Below are 17971 nucleotides of genomic sequence, written 5' to 3'. Positions count from 1 at the left end.
CTTCTCAACTCCAGTGAGTATCTTTATGACCATTACTTCAAATTCTCTCTCAAACATAGTCCTTATCTCTGTTTCGTTTAGCTTCTTGCTGTGATTTTTGTCCTGTTCTTTCATTTGGGACATATTCCTCTGTCTCCTCATTTTTGTCTATTTCTGCATATCTGTTTCTAAGTGTTAGGAAAATTAGCTACATCTCCTGCTCTTGAAAGTAGTGGCCTGATGAAGAGGAGGTCTTGTAGTGCTCGCAGTGCAGCATCCTCTGTCACCAGAACCTGGCGCTTTGGGGGTGTTTCCTGTGTGTGCTGTACATGCCCTGTTGTTGTGGTTGCGCCATGTTTTCCTTTAGTCCAGCTGTCCGCAATGCCTCTCTGCCTGTTGTGAGCTGGGTCTGGTCCCAAATATCAAAATACCCATTTGTCCATACTGATATAAATAAATGATTGAACAAATAAATGGAATGTATCTCAGTCTGTTTGGGCTACAATAACAAGGTACCATAAAGTGTGTGGCTTATGAACAGCAGACATTGATTTCTTACCTTTGGATAGAAGGATGGAAGGAATGGAGGAGGATGGAAGGAGGATGGAAGGAAGGATGGAAGGATGGAAAGAAGGAGGACGGAAGCTCAAAGTCAGGGTATCAACATGGTCAAGTTCTTGTAAGGACCCTCTTTTGGATTGCAGGCTCCTAACTTGTCTCCTCACATGGCAGAAAGAGAGCAGCAAGCTCTCTCTTGACTCTTAAGGGCACTAATTCCTCATGACTTATCTAATCCTAATTACTTCCCTAAGGCTTCACCTCCTAATATCACATTGGAGGATAGATTTCAATACATGGATTTCAGAGGGACGCAAGCCATCAGTGCATAACAAGAGAATGGGTAGTTCTTCCTTACAGAAGAATTCCAGTTAATACATGTAGAGTGAATGAGCAAAATAGAAAATCACCATTAGGCAAACGCCATAGTGATAATTATTTATTGTAAGATCCACTCATGGATTCAAATAAGTCAGCAGGTGAAAGTTTGAGGAGAGACAAGATATTGGTATAGTCTCAAAATACCTCAAAGATGTTACCAGTCGCAAAAGGGAAAAATATATTAACTTGACAGTGGAGAAACCAGTCGAAAGCCACCTACACCAAGTAATCAGGATTAACATCAACTAATAAGGCACATGTACAGAATGTGCATGATACGTGCACTAAGGAAGGCACAACATGACTTCTGTGGCATTCACGCCAACACTACAAAACCTCAACCTGGCCATGTGGAAGTCAGACAAACCCAAATGGAGGCCCATTCTGCAAAATAATTGCTCAGTTGTCTTTAAAAGTGTCCAGGTCATGAAAGACAAATGAAGACTGAAGAACTGTTGCAGGTTGGAGAGGAATGAAAAGAAAACTGAACGCAAGGTGGGATCCTAGAATAGAAAAAGGACATCAGTGGAAAAAGTGATGCAACTTGAATAAGGCATGTAGTTAATAGTATCTCAGTCATGTTCATTTCCTGGTTTCGATGATTGTACTATGGTTATGTAAGATGTTAACATTAGGGGAAGCTAGATAATGGGTAGATGTGAACCCTCTATGGCTTCTGCAGTTTTTCAGCTGAGAAATTCCTTTCTAAATATCTCTAGTCCCATCCTGAGGGCAAGACTTGCCTGTTTTTCAAGGGGAGAAACTCGATTCTGAGCTTGATGAATATTTCCATAGGACACACACACTGATTAGCTATATCTTCAGTAGGTTAGTAATCTCCAGATAAGTCTATAAGTAAAAATGATCTTGTATCATTTGACCAAGAACCTCATTTCTGCCTGCTTCTAAATAGGTGTTGTCTCTCTCAGGCTCTGCTTTGGGCTGTGTAGTGACACATGGTATGTTCTTGTATGTTGAATGGTAATGACACGTGGTACGCTCTTGTTTGTTGAATGGTAACAGGCCGGGACAGCTACCACGGTCTCCAGCAGCCTGCAAGAGGATTGCAGAGCTATTGCCACCAGGATCCTTTCGTTTTCTATCTCTGAATTGCTCCTAAATGGCTGCTGCAGACAATAAAAGGCTTGGTTGCTTCTTTAACTCATCAGATAGTTTATGGCTTCTGTCAAGCGTTCTCTTGGCCAGAGTTTGTTTCACCACAAGCAGGAGGAGAAAGAATTACATGTTGGAACGGTACAGGCGGCACATGTTCAATAACTTAAATCAGTTGGAAATTGCCCTAAGTGATGACCCTGTAAAGCTGTTTTGACGTGGGAGACTTGCAGTGAAAGCCTCATTTTAGGGTCAAAAATAAATATTTGGCTGTCTTTTTCCCTTTCCTCTTTATCATAGGTTGACCCTCTAATTCATTTTAATAAGAAGGAATAAAATACAAAAATGACATAGGCTAGCTATAAAAATTCCAGCAATACAAAAAAGTACAAAGAATATATTTTTTAAAAATCCAAAATCTCAGTGCTCAGAAACGAATGATACTATCACACTTTGTGGCTATTATTATAGCTAGCTCTCTCTATAATGATAGAAGTATGAATGGATGTGTAGGTCTGCAGACAGAAACAAATTTAAAAGAATTGGCTCATATAGAAGCATGTTATTAATAATAAAAAGTATTAGATTTTATTTTTTCTGAATTTAACACAAGAAAAATAAGATAGAGCTGAAGATATCACTGAATGTGAGATAACTTTCTTTGCCATAAGAGATCTTGGTGCCCAAAAGACCCCTTTCAAATGATCCCTTTACAATTAAGAAAACAGATTCTAAAGATCATTAGGCGACTGAAGTTATTATTTGTTACAGGACCCCATATTTTAATTTTAACAGTATGAATGAGTTTACCACCTGAAAAGACTACATATTTAGTTCTCTTACCACTTGTCTCGCTTCCTTCCCTCCACATCTCAGTATTTGTTGCTTGAATTGGTTTATGTCATCAAGGCTTATAGATGTTTATATGTTCTTTTGAAATCACAGGTTCCTTAGTTGTTTAAAATCTGGGTTTAATTGGATTCAGTGCTTACTGTCCCATTATCTTTTTTTTGTTTGTTTGTTTGTTTTTATTTATTCACTTGACAGAGAGAGACAGCCAGCGAGAGAGGGAACACAAGCAGGGGGAGTGGGAGAGGAAGAAGCAGGCTCCCAGCAGAGGAGCCTGATGTGGGGCTGGATCCCAGAACGCCGGGATCACGCCCTGAGCCGAAGGCAGACGCCCAACAACTGAGCCACCCAGGCGCCCCATACTGTCCCATGATCTTATGTGGTCGTGTGATCTTCATTAGGTTTCCCCCTTGGTGGGCTGAATTTCATTATCAAATACTTTCTTTGGAGAGGAGCTCATTAGGGCTACATTTTCCTAAGTGTTTAAAATATCTGCCCGTTGTTTTTATACTTGAACAGTTTGTCTGGGTAAAGTATTTTGGAGTCATACCTTTTCTTTAGGATTTTGTTCTACTAGCACTGAAAGTTTCCAGGGAAGAGCCTGAGACCAGAAAGAATCCCACTCCTCCCACTGCTACCCTCCCACCCCACCCTTGTAGATAACTTGGTTTTTTTCTGTCTGGATACTTAATAGTTTTTCTTCATAGTTCAGGTTTTTTTCGAAGATTTTATTTTTAAGTAAAATCTACACCCAACATGGGGCTCAAACTTACAACCCCAGCATCAAGTGTTGTGTGCTCCACGAACTGAGCCAGCGGGGTACCCCTTTCATGGGGAGTTTTAATACTTCAGAATATGTTTTGATGGTGGTTGCATTGTGTCAGTGTTTCTTGGTATATAGTGTGCCCTTCTGACTGGAAGATCCAGTTTTTCCTTCTTGGAAATGTGTCTTATTTCACAGACCCAGTTGTTGGGTCATCTTTATTTGTCCTTCATATCTGTTATCTTTTCTCTAGTTGTTTAAGGTCTTTTTCCTATACATACACTGTGATATCATGATTTATAATGTTAAAAAACAATTCAAATAAATTTGAAGATCTAATTGGCTTTATTAAGTGATTGATAAATCAGGCAGCTTTCCTCCTAGCAAGTAGAGAGATGCTCAGAGTTGTACACAATGGAAGGTTTTATTTATTTATTTATTTATTTTTAAAGATTTTATTTATTTATTCATCAGAGAGAGGGAGAGTGAGCACAAGCAGGGGGAGCAGCAGGCAGAAGGAAAAGCAGGCTCCCCGCTGAGCAGGAGCCTGATGTGGGACTTTATCCCAGGACCCCGGGATTGTGACCTGAGCCGAAGGCAGACGCTTAACTGACTGAGCCACCCAAGCGTCCCCAAAATGGAAGGTTTTATTAGGAAAGAGGGTGGGGCAAGCAGTTATTAGCGACAAAAAAAAAAAAAAAGAAAAGAAAAAAAGAAAGAAAAAGAGAAAAGATTGTATCAGGCGAGGTCACCTTACCTTACCTTAGGGGGAATCGCAGGAGGTCTTATCATGTAGGTACTTCGTCTCTGGGGAGTGGAGAAGGCCCATGTGACAGATGATCTCATTGGTGCTGACCAGAAAATTCCAGATTGATTCCTGCAGTCGTTGAAACTGCAATTTTCAACCAAGTCTTGGTTTGCTGTCCTAGTGGCAGATGACTCCATCTTGGGCCGATGGTTTTCTTTTTTTTTTTTTAAAGATTTTTATTTATTTATTTGACAGAGAGACAGCCAGCGAGAGAGAGGGAACACAAGCAGGGGGAGTGGGAGAGGAAGAAGCAGGCTCCCAGCGGAGAAGCAGGCTCCTAGCAGAGGAGCCTGATGTGGGGCTCGATCCCAGAATGCTGGGATCAGGCCCTGAGCCGAAGGCAGACGCTTAACGACTGTGCCACCCAGGCGCCCCTCCGATGGTTTTCTTTTTAACAATAATAAGAAATATATATATATATATATATGTATGTATGTATGTATATATATATTTGTCCAGTTTTAGGTACAAAGCTCCTAAAAACCCTTGTAATTTCTTAAGTGAAGAGAGTTGTGTGTGTTTTGTTTATGTTAATAGTGACTTTTGGAATCCGCCTAGATTACCTAAGAATGGGGGCTGATCACCAGAGGATCTAACCTGGTGATCAGAGGGTTGGCAATTTCAGTCCCAACCCCGATGACCTTGGGGCCTGGAGAGGGGCTGGAGGTTGAATCAGTTGCTAATTAATGGTTTAATTGGTCATGCCTGTGTAATGAAGCTTCCTTAAAACTCCAAAAGAACCAGGTTCAGAAAGCTTCTGCATTGGTGAACACATGGGAATTTGGGGAGATTTATGCTCCCAGAGGGGTTGGAAGTTCCATGTCCTTTCCCACATAGTTTTCCTTATGCATCTCTTCCATCTGGCTGTTCCTGAGCTATATCCCTTTGTAATAAGTCAGTGATTAGTACTTAAAATGTTTCTGAGTTCTGTGAGATGCTCTAGCAAAGTAATCTACCCAGAGGAGGGAGTTGTGGGAACCTCTGATTTATAGCCAGTTGGTCAGAAGTGTAGGTAACAACCTGGACTGGCAATTGGCCTCTGAAGTAGTGGGAGCTAGGGCAATCTTGTAGGATGGAGCCCTCAACCTGTGGAATCTGATGCTCTCTTTGGGGAGGTAGTGTCAGAATTGAGTTGAGCTGCAGGACACTCATTTGGTGTCAGGAGAATTGCTTGGTGGTGGTTGGGAAACCCCTCCTGTCCATGAATTGGAATTGGGATCTGGATGGTTACCCACTTTCATTAATCTCAAATGTTTCCTCCAGGCAATTGATTCTGTTTTCTTGTCATTTCCTATTTATTTTTTATAATCTATATTAGGACCATTTTAGTTTTCATTTTATTTTCTTGGTTCCTCTATCTCCTCTGATTTATCTTATATTTTAATACTTGTATTATTTCCCCCCCTTTTTTATCTGCATGAAGTACTTTCAGAAAAAATTAAAAAACTGCTTTGGTTCCTTAAGTTTTGGTTTCCTCCAGATATGCTGAGTTTTTCTCTTCCATTCCAGTNTCTTTCCCTTCCCTTTCTCCTTTGCTGCAGTAGTTTTCTTGCATAGTTGCTTTGTAATTTTACATCTCATTCCTACTTATTATTGGCAGTTTTGTCCAGACCTTTTATTTACTCTGCAGTAGTAAGTGATGATGGTCTTTGATGCCCTTCCTGCTTTACCTAGGTCCATCTTTTAAACCCCAGGTACAGCTCTGGATATTGGTTTCTGTATCCTCACTGCCGGAGGAAAGTTCTTTCAGGTGAAGTGGTATTACAGGTGGAGAGCTTGACTGGTGCAGCATGAGTATTTGCAGGAAAAGCTGTGGTGAGGACTCCCTTCTAAGATCTTGTTAAATATGTCAGGGCCCCTCTACCCAGTCGGGGGTGTATTTCACTAGTGTGGGCTTTGACCTGTTTCCTCCTCTCAACACACTACTTTGTAAAAGGTGATGCATCCTGATGGTTTTTGCTGCCATTGCTGAGGTCCCACGGGGGCCAATGTGCCGCTTCATTCCATTTCTCCATAAGTTGAAGGTCATTAATAAAACTCTCTTGATTTATTGGACTCAACTTCTCTTTTTTCAGTTCTGTTTCTGAGATGTGGGATTGGGGTTAGGAGCCCAGCGAGGGTATGCTCTGCTAAGGTTCACTATCCCTTACCTGTCTTATATCTTTTCCTCCTACCATTCCCAGCTTAAATTACATGCTAAATCATTCTCTCGGTCCTTGTAGATACCCTCTAATCACTTGCCTTCATCTGTCTTGTGGCAAAACCATAGTACTGGCTAAACGCAATGCTGCCCTCTCTCTGTGCGTTCACCTGTGTAGCTGAACATGTCTGAATAAACATAGCCTTGCTGACTGGTTTCATGGACCTCAAGTGGGTCCTTAGTGCCACCTAACAATCTCACTACTTTTCTCTAGTCCATTTGTGCACCCACTCTCCCAGATGACTGTTCACACATTCTCCTCTCTCCTCAAACACCCAACACCTCCTCCCTCAAGTTCTCTCTCAGATAGTGTTCATGTTTCCTGCTCCACTGAGAAAACTGAAGCGATCAGAAGAAAACTTCTACAGACTTCTACCAAAACATCTACCCACATACATTCATGTGTACTCATATTTTCTGCCTTCTAGTTACTAAAGATGAATTTCCATTGCTTTGAAAGCCAGCCATTCCATCTCTGCATTAAACTCTGTCAGCCCTCTTACCTACTCAAGGACATCACTCTAGCAATTCTACCTTCTCCCTCATGTATATTTCCTTTTCTCCTGGATCAGTTTCAGCAACATAAAGACATGCTATAGTCCTCTGAGTTTAAGATAGTCTTCCAGGGGCACCCCAGGGTAATGAGTTTAAGCCCCATGTTAGGCATGGAGCTTACTTAAAAAAAATATTCTGGAGCGCCTGACTGGGTCAGTTGGTGGAGCATGCAACTCTTGATCTTGGGGTTGCAAGTTCTAGTCCTTCTGTGGGTATAGAGATTACTTAAAAAAGAAAATCTTTAAAAAATTGTCTTCTCTTGATCCCACTTATACCATCCCATTTTCCACCTCCCATTTACATAAGAATTCATACAGTTGTCTATACTGTCTCCCATTCATCTCTTGCCATTCTCTCTTGAACCCACTTCAGAAAGGCTTTCACCCCTACCAGTCCACTAAACTGCCCTTCACAAGATGGTTGACTGACTTATTTCAAATTCAGTGCTCTGTTCTCAGTCTGTATTTCACTTGATCTGTTAGCAGCATTTGCCACAAATTGATCACCTCCTCTTGTAAACACTTTATTCACGTGGCTTCTAGAACAATAGAGTCTACCTTCTTTACTGGCCACTCTTTAAGTCTCCTTTGCTTGTTCTGTATTATCCTCTGACTTCTTGACTTTGGCGTGACTAAAGCTTAGTCCTTGGATCTTTTTTTCCCCCTTTATACTTACTCCCTTGATAGTCGTATCCAGTCTCATGGATTTAAATACCTTACATGTGCCTTCATCTACCAGGTGTGTATCTCTTGCCTGAATCTCTTATTAAACTCCATGCTATACAACTTCCTACCTGACATACTTACTTGGATATCTGGTAACCATCTCAAAACCAACATGCTGCAAATAGGACTCCTGACCGCCACCTATCCCTCATACCTGCTCCACTAACAGTCTTCTGCATGTAATTTAATACCAACTCCATCCTTCCTTTTTATTAGATCAGGCCAAAAACCTTGGACTTCACCTTGATTGTTCTCTGCCTCATAACCTCTTATACCCTATGTCCAGTCCAGCAGAAAATTGTTGACTTTACCTTGATTGTTTTTTTTTCTTCTCCCTTCCTTCCTTCCCTCCCTCCCTTTCCTCCTTCCTTTTTCCCCCCATTTCTTTCTGGAGTCTGACAGCTTTTCCTCCCACCCATCACCATTGTCCTAGTCCAAGCCACCACCATCTTTTATCTGAATTTATTGCATTCGGTTCCCCACTGTTCTCTCCTTTCCTCCCTGCTGCCCCCTGTAGTCTTTTCTCAGAGTGATTGCTTTACTGGTGCATTTCTTTACTCAAAACTCTACAGTGGCGTACATGATCTGGTTCCTTGTCTTACTTCACCTCATCATTTGCTTTTCTTTTTCTCGATCATTCTATGCCAGTTTCCTTAGCCTCCTATTTCTCAAACATGACAGACACACTCATACCCGTGGCCTTTGTACTTGCAGTTGCCCTCTACTCGGATTTCTCTGATACATGTTAGCAGTACCTGGGATTAGGAGGCCCTCAAATGTGTAGAGCTGAATTCCCTGAGTTCACAAATTAAGCAATACATTTTCTGAATGTTGAAATTATAAGAGCACCTAGCAGATCCAAATACTCTCTTTATTCTTCTTAACTTTTTTTTTATTTTTAAAAGATTTTGTTTATTTGACAGAGAGAGTGCAAGTAAGTGCATCCAAGCAGGGGAAGTGGCAGGCAGAGGGAGAGGGAGAAGCAGGCTCCCCGCTGAGCAGAGAGCCAGGCATGGGGCTCCATCCCAGGACCCTGAGCCGAAGGCAGATACTTAACTGACTGAGCCACCCAGGCTCCTGCTCTTTATTCTTCATTGTATTTTGGCTTCATTCTTTTCCTTGACTCTTCTTTTATGTGTTCAGCAAGGAGAAGAGATAGGACATTAGCTCCTTTAGATTCACATCATAGCTCCTTCCCACATATGTGAAAACTTACCCTTTCAGCCTGCTCTGCACAAACACCAAGGGTTTTCTCTTGCTGACATGAGCATTCTTGGGCATCTGGGAAATATGAGTATATTCGTGCTTTCCAGTTAGCAGAGCAACAAATGAGTGGTCAGAGGGCACATTCAGTCAGTTTTCTATTTGAATATTCTTTCTGGAACTCCTCGTCCACCAGTTAGAACATTACTACTCAACAAAAAACATTGCTTTAGTTTGGAGAAGCAATATTTAGATTGCAGTTTCCCTCATCCTGCTGGGTAAAGCCATTGCCTTTGGTCTGGCACACGTCTATTTGCACTATGTTTCATTTAACAAATACTTACAGTCGAATCCTGACTTAATTCCTGCGGAGACCTACTTGTGTGTTTACAGTTAACAACATTGCTTCCAACTAATTAAACTCATTCTTAACTTTTTTTTTCAATTGACTTCTCTTCATTTAACATGTATGTGCCTGCAGGGTCACTCTGTTACAAGCCTCTGTAATTTTCTGATGTCAGATCTGACTTTCAAAGCTTACTGACAAATCTTACGGTTGGCTACCTTTTAACCTTGCAATGAAGTGCAGTGGATGTTTAGTTTTAAGACTTAAATGGCACTAATATGATGGGGTAATTATATTTATTGGTAAGGAGGATTTGGAACAGCAGTTGGCATGACTGCTATGTATCTCTACTCTTTAGAATCTCTTCCAGGTATATGTTGTGGGTATAAGTGGAGAGACAAGTGATAAAGAATGAGGAGGATAAATTTGTCAGGATCTCTTATCCCTTGGGCCTATAAAAATGGACCTTTAAGGATACTGCTCATATTCATCAGGTGGAAGAGAAAGTAACCTCGCGTCAAACAGCAATTGGTAGGACTTGGAAATCAAAGATACTGCTATGGACATCACAGTTTCCATAAAAAATTCATCCTGCAAACACTTTCCTTGGTGCAATCATCACTTTTTTTTTGCCTTTTGATTTATTATCTTATTTGACTAACCTGTAAAAAGTGTTGTGCTGGGGGCAAATCATTTATTCCGAAAAAACACATATTGTTAGAATTTATTTGGCAACCAAGCACTAGGACTTTGAAAACTGAAGAACTGATGAAGCGTTCTTATTTTCCCTCTTGCCATGTATAAACCTCTATCTGAGAAGTGTTTTCTTAGTAAGCTGAAAAGTACTGAGACTGTATTTCTATGTAGTTATGTGGCACTTGATTACAGTTATAAAACACTATCTAAAGACTCCAAATTGTTCCATATATACACAAGTATTTCTAAGAGGTCTGAAAAAAAATGCCATGGTCATGTTAAATAAGAATCAGGTTATAGAACTGTGATGTATTTTTCTCAGCAAAGAGTGGTGAGGATATATATATATATATATTTTAGTTACGGTTATGGGTTAATCTGTGTCCCTCAAAAAGATATGTTCAAGTCCTAACCCCCGTACCTGTGAATATGACCTTATTTGGAAAGTAAGGTCTTTTCATATGTAATCAAGTTAAGATGGAGTCCTACTGGAGTATCATGGGCCTTTATCTGGTATGACTGCTTTCCTTGTAATGGGAGAAGGGACCCTGACACACATAGAAGATGGCTATGCAAACACAGAGGCAGAGATTAGAGTTATGCTGCCATAAACCAAAGAATGAATGGGGGTACCAAAAGTTGGAAGAGCCAACCACGGAAGGGCCCTCCATTAGAATGTTCAGAGGGAAGATGGCCCTGCCAACATCTTGATTTCAGACTTCTTGCTTCCGTAACTTGGGGAGAATACATTTCTGTTATTTTAAGCTACCCAGTTCATGGTGCTTTGTTACAGTGGCCCTAGGAAACAGATCCAGCTACTGAAAAACAGGCAGGACATTACTCTCTAAAATGCATTAAAACTGCCTACATGGAGGCATAATTTGGTGAACAACGAAGTATATTGCCTGATAAATCTCTAATTATGGAACTCTGCATACGTTTCAAACCCAGGAGGCGACTGTTTTTGTTTTGATGGTTCCCACCTTGTTTAGACAACAAGCAAAGAATTGTGAGCAGATATGAAAGGGACCTCAGTGAATTTGATGGTCAATGAGAGGACTTGGTTTCCCATAGCAATTTCATTTTCTAACGTTGGGCATCTTGTTCTCAGTCCCTAAGTCCCCTAATCAGATTGGTACCATAGCAATGATGACAGCATCTATGTCAATAAGACAATGCAGTGCAATCCACTCGGAAATCTCGGTGATGGTACAAAGGCAACATAACTAAAACTTGGATTCCAGAGTTTCAGGATTTCCTATCACGAAACATGTAACATTTAGTCATGAGCACAGAAAATCAGACAGGTAATCAACCCTAGGTATCTTGTACCGCAGGGTTGCCAGCTGTAGGGGCGTGGTTATAAAAGTCGTGCCAGTCTTGTGCTGAATCTTTACACTATGGACCGAAATCAGGGACCGACCCTTTTCTAACTCCCTGTCTAAACAAGATGAAATAAAAACAAAGTCATGTTCCTGGGTTTCTCTCAGCCTGTATGTAGCATGTTCATCCACACCCCCCCTTTACAGAACATAGCTGATCTGTTTGGCACCCGTGTTCCTCTTTCCATTTAGCATTAGGTCGTCTTTGCAAGAGGCACTACGTGAATGGTTTTCCTCCATTATTACGTACAAGTAAAAAACCAACTGTTTTGTTTTCAAAGTTGGCAAACACAAAGAAGAAAGGATCCAAAACATCGTCGTCATTATCAGGGTCATCATCAACAGTCATTTATTTAGGATCTGCTGTGTAAAGTAGCTAATGTCTTGGGAATACAGGGAACCTTAAGGCATTATATACTGGCTCTCAAGAGCTGACAATCTAGTTGGAAAGGAAGAACATGGAAATGGAGTAACTGTGGCTTGTGAAGATTAAAATGAATGAAAAAAATTTTTAAAGATTTTTATTTATTTATTTGAGAGAAAGATAGCAAGAGCAAGCATGAGCAGGGGTGGAGGGTGGGGAGAGGGGAGAGGGAGAAGCACCCTTCCCACTGAACGGGGAGCCATATGCGGGGCTCTATCCCAGTATCCCACTACCACGACCTGAGCCCAAGGCAGATGCTTAACCAGCTGAGCCACCCAGGTGCCCTGAATGAAACTTTCCATAAGTCTACCAGCAGTTGGTGGGAGATAGAAGTTTGCAATGAATTGTAGAGTCAGCAAAGATTTCATGGAGTTGGGACTTGAGCTTGAACCATGGGAGATAAATTTAGCTTATTTAAGAGGAGATGATGGGAGAATTCATCATCTCCTTCTAGATGAAAGGAGTGTAGTGAACAAAACCCTGGACAAGGGATTGCATGAGTTATGTTTAGGAGACCACAGCTGATCTGTTTGATTGGATTGGAAAGTTATTAAGGGGAGCAAATGGAGGCTAGATTGTGGAAGATCTTGAATGTCTGCCTTGAGTTTTTTGAACTTACCTGTAGGAAACTGCTGAGCATGAGGATATTTGCAAAGCAGTATTTTCAGAGATGTGACTAAGGGGAAGCAAGTAGAAAATTCAACGATACCTTGAATAGTTGGACTAAAGCACTTGGAACAAAAAGGAGTTAATTGATGGAACTGCTATCGTTAGGGCAGATTTTGGAGAGTTGACTTACTAGATTTCGGAATGGGAAGAAGGAACATGGGAAAAGAAGTTATCAAAGATCCTCAGATTTTAAGTTACCTTTTACACCTACTTAAGGTGTTTTTATTTTTTAGCCAACAATTAATAAGCTCTGATAATGTGTCAAGCATCATGCCAGGTATTGAGGACATAATGATGGGTAGAGAATGGTTCTTAGCACTGAGGAGCTCACACACGAACTTTCCGGTAATTAAAGTCTGTGGCCAGTGCTTTATCCAGTTAGTATTCATTGGTTCCTATCTCCACAGTGTGATGGATCCCTTTGAGAATCCCAGGAAAGCTGTTGGTTTAGAATGTGCTCATTGCAAACACATGCACAATAAAGCACATGCGCCCATCCATGCGCCCAGGTTAAGAAATCCTACCCTAGATCCAAGTGCGAAGTTCTGTAGGAGTCTCAGGGCTGGAGTCCTAACATTTTTAGGAGTATTGTGGGAAGTGCTCACAGGAGGACCGTATTCTCTCACAAGAAGAGAGTGCTGTAGTGTAGGCATAGGAGTTAAGAATTCAGGGAAAGGCATGAAACTATGAATCTGTGTATGTTTAGCTGATAGCAAGGAACTTGGTGTGGCTGGAAGGTAGATATGTGTGGTAGGAACTCAGGGCAAGATTTTTTTTTTTTTTTAATGATTTTTTATTATATTATGTTAGTCACCATACAGTACATCCCCGGTTTCCGATGTAAGGCTCGATGATTCATTAGTTGTGTATAACACCCAGTGCACCATGCAATACGTGCCCTCCTTACTACCCATCACCGGTCTATCCCATTCCCCCACCCCCCTCCCCTCTGAAGTCCTCAGTTTGTTTCTCATAGTCCATAGTCTCTCATGTTTCATTCCCCCTTCTGATTACCCCCCCTTTCTTTATCCCTTTCTTCCCCTACCGATCATCCTAGTTCTTATGTTCCATAGATGAGAGAAATCATATGATAGTTGTCTTTCTCTGCTTGACTTATTTCACTTAGCATTATCTCCTCCAGTGCTGTCCATGTTGTAGCAAATGTTGAGAACTCGTTCTTTCTGATAGCTGAGTAATATTCCATTGTATATATGGACCACAACTTCTTAATCCAGTCATCTGTTGAAGGGCATCTCGGCTCCTTCCACGATTTAGCTATTGTGGACATTGCTGCTATGAACATTGGGGTGCATATGGCCCTTCTCTTCACTACGTCTGTATCTTTGGGGTAAATACCCAGTAGTGCAATGGCTGGATCATAGGGTAGCTCAATTTTTAACTTTTTAAGGGACCTCCACACTGTTTTCCAGAGTGGCTGTACCAACTTGCATTCCCACCAACAATGTAGGAGGGATTCAGGGCAAGATTTTGAACACCATTTTAAGCTATGTTAATAGTATCAATATTAATGAAAATGATAATGGTAAGAGTTAATGTTTATGGGGCTTCTACACCTTCTGATAAGTTATGACCTTGCTATTGTCTTTATTTGGAGATTAAGAATGGTTTAAGTAGAAGCCTATGGGTGCCAAGTTGAGAAGGGGTGGGTTTGTGATGGTTAATTTTATGTGTCAGCAGGAGTAGGGCACGGATACTTGGTTAAGCTCTCTGAGTGTGTTTGGGTGTTTCTGGATGAGATTAACATTTGATTTGGTAGACTCTCTCCCCAGTGTAGGTGGGCCTTATCAGATCCTTTGAAGTCCTGACTAGAACTAAAAGGCTCAATAAGTGAGAATTCATTATCTCTGTCTGACTATCTTCCAGCTGAACACTGATCTGCTGCTGCCTGTGGAGTCAGACTGGAACTTAAACCTTTGGGTCTGGTGGTTCTCAGGCCTTCAGACTTGGACTGAAACTATGCTATTGACTTCCTGTGTCTCCAGTTTGCCAACTACAGATCTTGGAACTTCTCAGCCTCCATAATCATGTGAGTCCATAACTCCTATAAAACTCTTTATCTAATATACATTCTCTTTCTCTGAAGGATGCTAATACCAGTAGTAACTTGATATAAAAATGTAAGAGACCTTGGCATGTTTAGAATACATTGCTTCTTTACGTAATCTTGTGTTTGAACAAAACTTTCTCCTTTTACAACATCGCCCTTCTGTGGCCCCAGACTGTGCTGAGATGTGTTTGCAGGATGCTTACAGCTATATCTTGGATGAGCTCAGCTAGGAGGCATGTTGAGAATTCAGTGAATGATAGGAAGCTGGGACTAAGGGAACTTGGGGCAGAGGCAGCGAGGAAGGTAGTAGCCAGAGGTGCAGTGTGTATTGTTATAAGGTCTTCTGTGAGGTCAGGCTTCTGTGAACTGCAATGACCATGACATCTGGTATCTCAAGAAGTGGAGTAGGTAATGTGAGGCTGCAACCAGTGTTACAATTCCAGGTGATCCACCTGTTTGTAACAGAATGTCACAGAGTAACAAGCTGGATTGACACAGTAACAAAGCTGGAGTAACAGAGGAGAAGAGGTTGTCAAGAACTTTGGTAGATGTCAGTCAAGTGGGCTGACTCTCCCGACAAGGTTCTAGTCCCAGCAGAGGAACTGGCGAGTTAAGTGGGAACCATCAAAAGTGACTAAATATATAGTGTGGGAATGAAGAGAATACTACAGCTCAGTAGAAAGGGGGATGCCCAGGGCTCATTCCAGTGATTCCAGATATAATTCTGTACCATCCCCAGTGGTAGCGTAGTATCCGTTCTGTTTCAGCTTCTTTAATGCAAGCCAGTGAAAGAGTTTCCAGAATCTAACAATCAGATTATTCATTGCAACTATCTTCTTGTAACTTTTACACATGTATAGCCTTCTGAAAGGCACTACGACAGGATTAGATCAATAATTGTATGGGCTTGAACGTGAATGAGAAAATGGAGATGATTCATCATGGAATGAACATGAGAAATTAGAATCCAAGATCATGCCTTTCCCCAACAGCAGCAAAAGGAACATTCTTTTTTTTTTTTTTTTTAATTCCATTTATTTGTCAGAGATAGAGAGCACAAGCAGGGGGGAGAAGCAGGCAGAGCAGGCAGAGGAAGAAGCACACTCCCTGCTGAGCGAGGAGCCTGATGGGGGACTCGATCCTAGGACCCTGGGATCATGACCCAAGCCGAAGGCAGACGCTTAAGTGACTGAGCCACGCAGGTGTCCCCAAAAGGAGCATTTTTATTGGGTGACTGGGCCAGGGCGAGGGTGAAGCAAGGAAGGTCCCTAGAATTTGTGCTCTGGGTGCCTTGCTCGCTCACCCTATTAGTGACCCTATTGATTGGCAATATTAACCCAAAGTTATTTGGTGTAAAGCCTAGGAAATGTGGGGGAAACAGCCAACAAGAGATGAAAATTGAAAAAGAGAGGGGCACCTAGTTGGTTCAGTTGGTACAGCCCGTGACTCTAATCTCAGAGTTGTAAGTTCGAGCCCCCTGTTGGGTATAGAGATTACTTAAAACTAAAATCTTTTTTTAGAATAGTAGACATTAAGCTCTATGTTCTGGAGTTAGAGGGCGCAGTGGCAGTAGCAGAGATGAAAAGCACTAACGTGGAAGGGGAACAGTAAATATTCTCACAGGAGAGTGGAATTGCTCAGTGCTAGTGGGGAACCTGACTTGGTAAAAAAGCATGATGCCTAAAGCAAAAGGTATCTAAAACAGGACAGGTGACCTCAGAGTCCACGTGCGTGCATGCACACCTCTGTGTGTGTGTGTGTGTGTGTGTGTGTGTGTGTGTGTGTGATTGTGTCAGTGTCCTTTTTAAATACAAATTTCTGGACTTTGTTGTGACATTACATTTTATGGTCATGTATTTGCCTTTTTTTTTAGATTTATTTATTTATTTTGGGGGGGGGTGTGTGGGAGTAGGGGGAGGGGCAGAGGGAGAGGGAGAGGGAATGTCAAGCAGACTCCATGCCCAGTGCAGAGCCCCACATGGGGCTCAGTCCCACGACCCATGAGATCATGGCCTGAGCTGAAATCATGAGTGGAACATTTAACCAACTGAGCCATGCAGGCGCCCTGTCTTTTGTTATTATACCTGGATTTAAATCAGGAGTTCTTTCATTGTAATCTTGGGCAAGTTGCTTAACATTTCTGTTTCAGTTTTCTCATCTGTAAAGTTGGGCTAATGTGGCACTTACATAATATGGTTACCCTGAAAACTAAATGAATTAATGCACATAAAGTACTTCGAATAGCGCCTGCATATCATATGACATTCAACAAATACCGTTGCTGCCACTACTGTTGCTGTTGTTGTTATTAGTAGGACTACGTGAATCTAATTATAGCAATATCAAAATACGTTGTGCGTAGTAATGATTGTAGCTCTGTTTTTTAAGATCATTTATTTTAGAGCGAGAGTGCGCGTGAGCAGGGGGGAGGGGCAGAGGGGAAGAGAGGGGAGCTGGACACAGGGCTCGATCTCACAACCCTGAGATCATGACCTGAGCTGAAACCAAGAGTTGGACACTTAACTAACTGAGCCACTCAGGTGCCCAGCTCTTTTAATAAATCATTAATTATGTTAATTTAAGACTGCCTGGAAATATACAGTGGATGTTGGAATGATTTTTATCAAACTGATTAAATAGATAAGGTTCGGATTAAAAGGGTTCACATTTGCTTATATGAAAAACTTACCTGTCTTAAATATGTCATTTTTAGATACCTTTGGTTAATTAAGATGTTACCATAAACAGTCATAAAATACTCTAAATTTATCTTTTTTTATGTTAATGACAAAAGAAGAGTCTGTCGTACACACACGTTCCTCCAGGAATCATTTCTGCTGGCATATTTGCCATGAGATGGTGGGTGCACCCAAACCTGCTACTTATAAAAACTAAGCTCCTGGGGGCACCTGGGGGCCTCAGTCGGTTAAGCGTCCGACTCTTGGTTTTGGCTCAGGGCATGACCTCAGGGTCGTGAGATTAAACCCCACGTTGGGCTCCAGACTCAGTGTGGAGTCTGCTTGCTCCTCCCCCGCCCCCCCCATCTCATACTCTCTCTCTCTCTCTGAAATAAATACATAAAATCTTTAAAAAACAAACCAAAACTAAGTTTCTGATCACTTTTAGGAGCCCCAGTCCCCTCTAATTAGATAAACCCCCATGGCTTGGATTTGAGGCAAAAAGCTGTGGCCCTCTCATATATCACTTCATATTTCACTTTGAGTGAAGGGGCACGTTTGGTCCCAGGTGGAA

The sequence above is a fragment of the Ursus maritimus genome (assembly GCF_017311325.1).
Source record: "Ursus maritimus isolate PB19 chromosome X unlocalized genomic scaffold, ASM1731132v1 scaffold_X1, whole genome shotgun sequence".
Taxonomy (NCBI): Eukaryota; Metazoa; Chordata; class Mammalia; order Carnivora; family Ursidae; genus Ursus; species Ursus maritimus.
The sequence above is the reverse complement of the archived record's forward strand: the minus strand, read 5'-3'. Positions refer to the sequence as shown.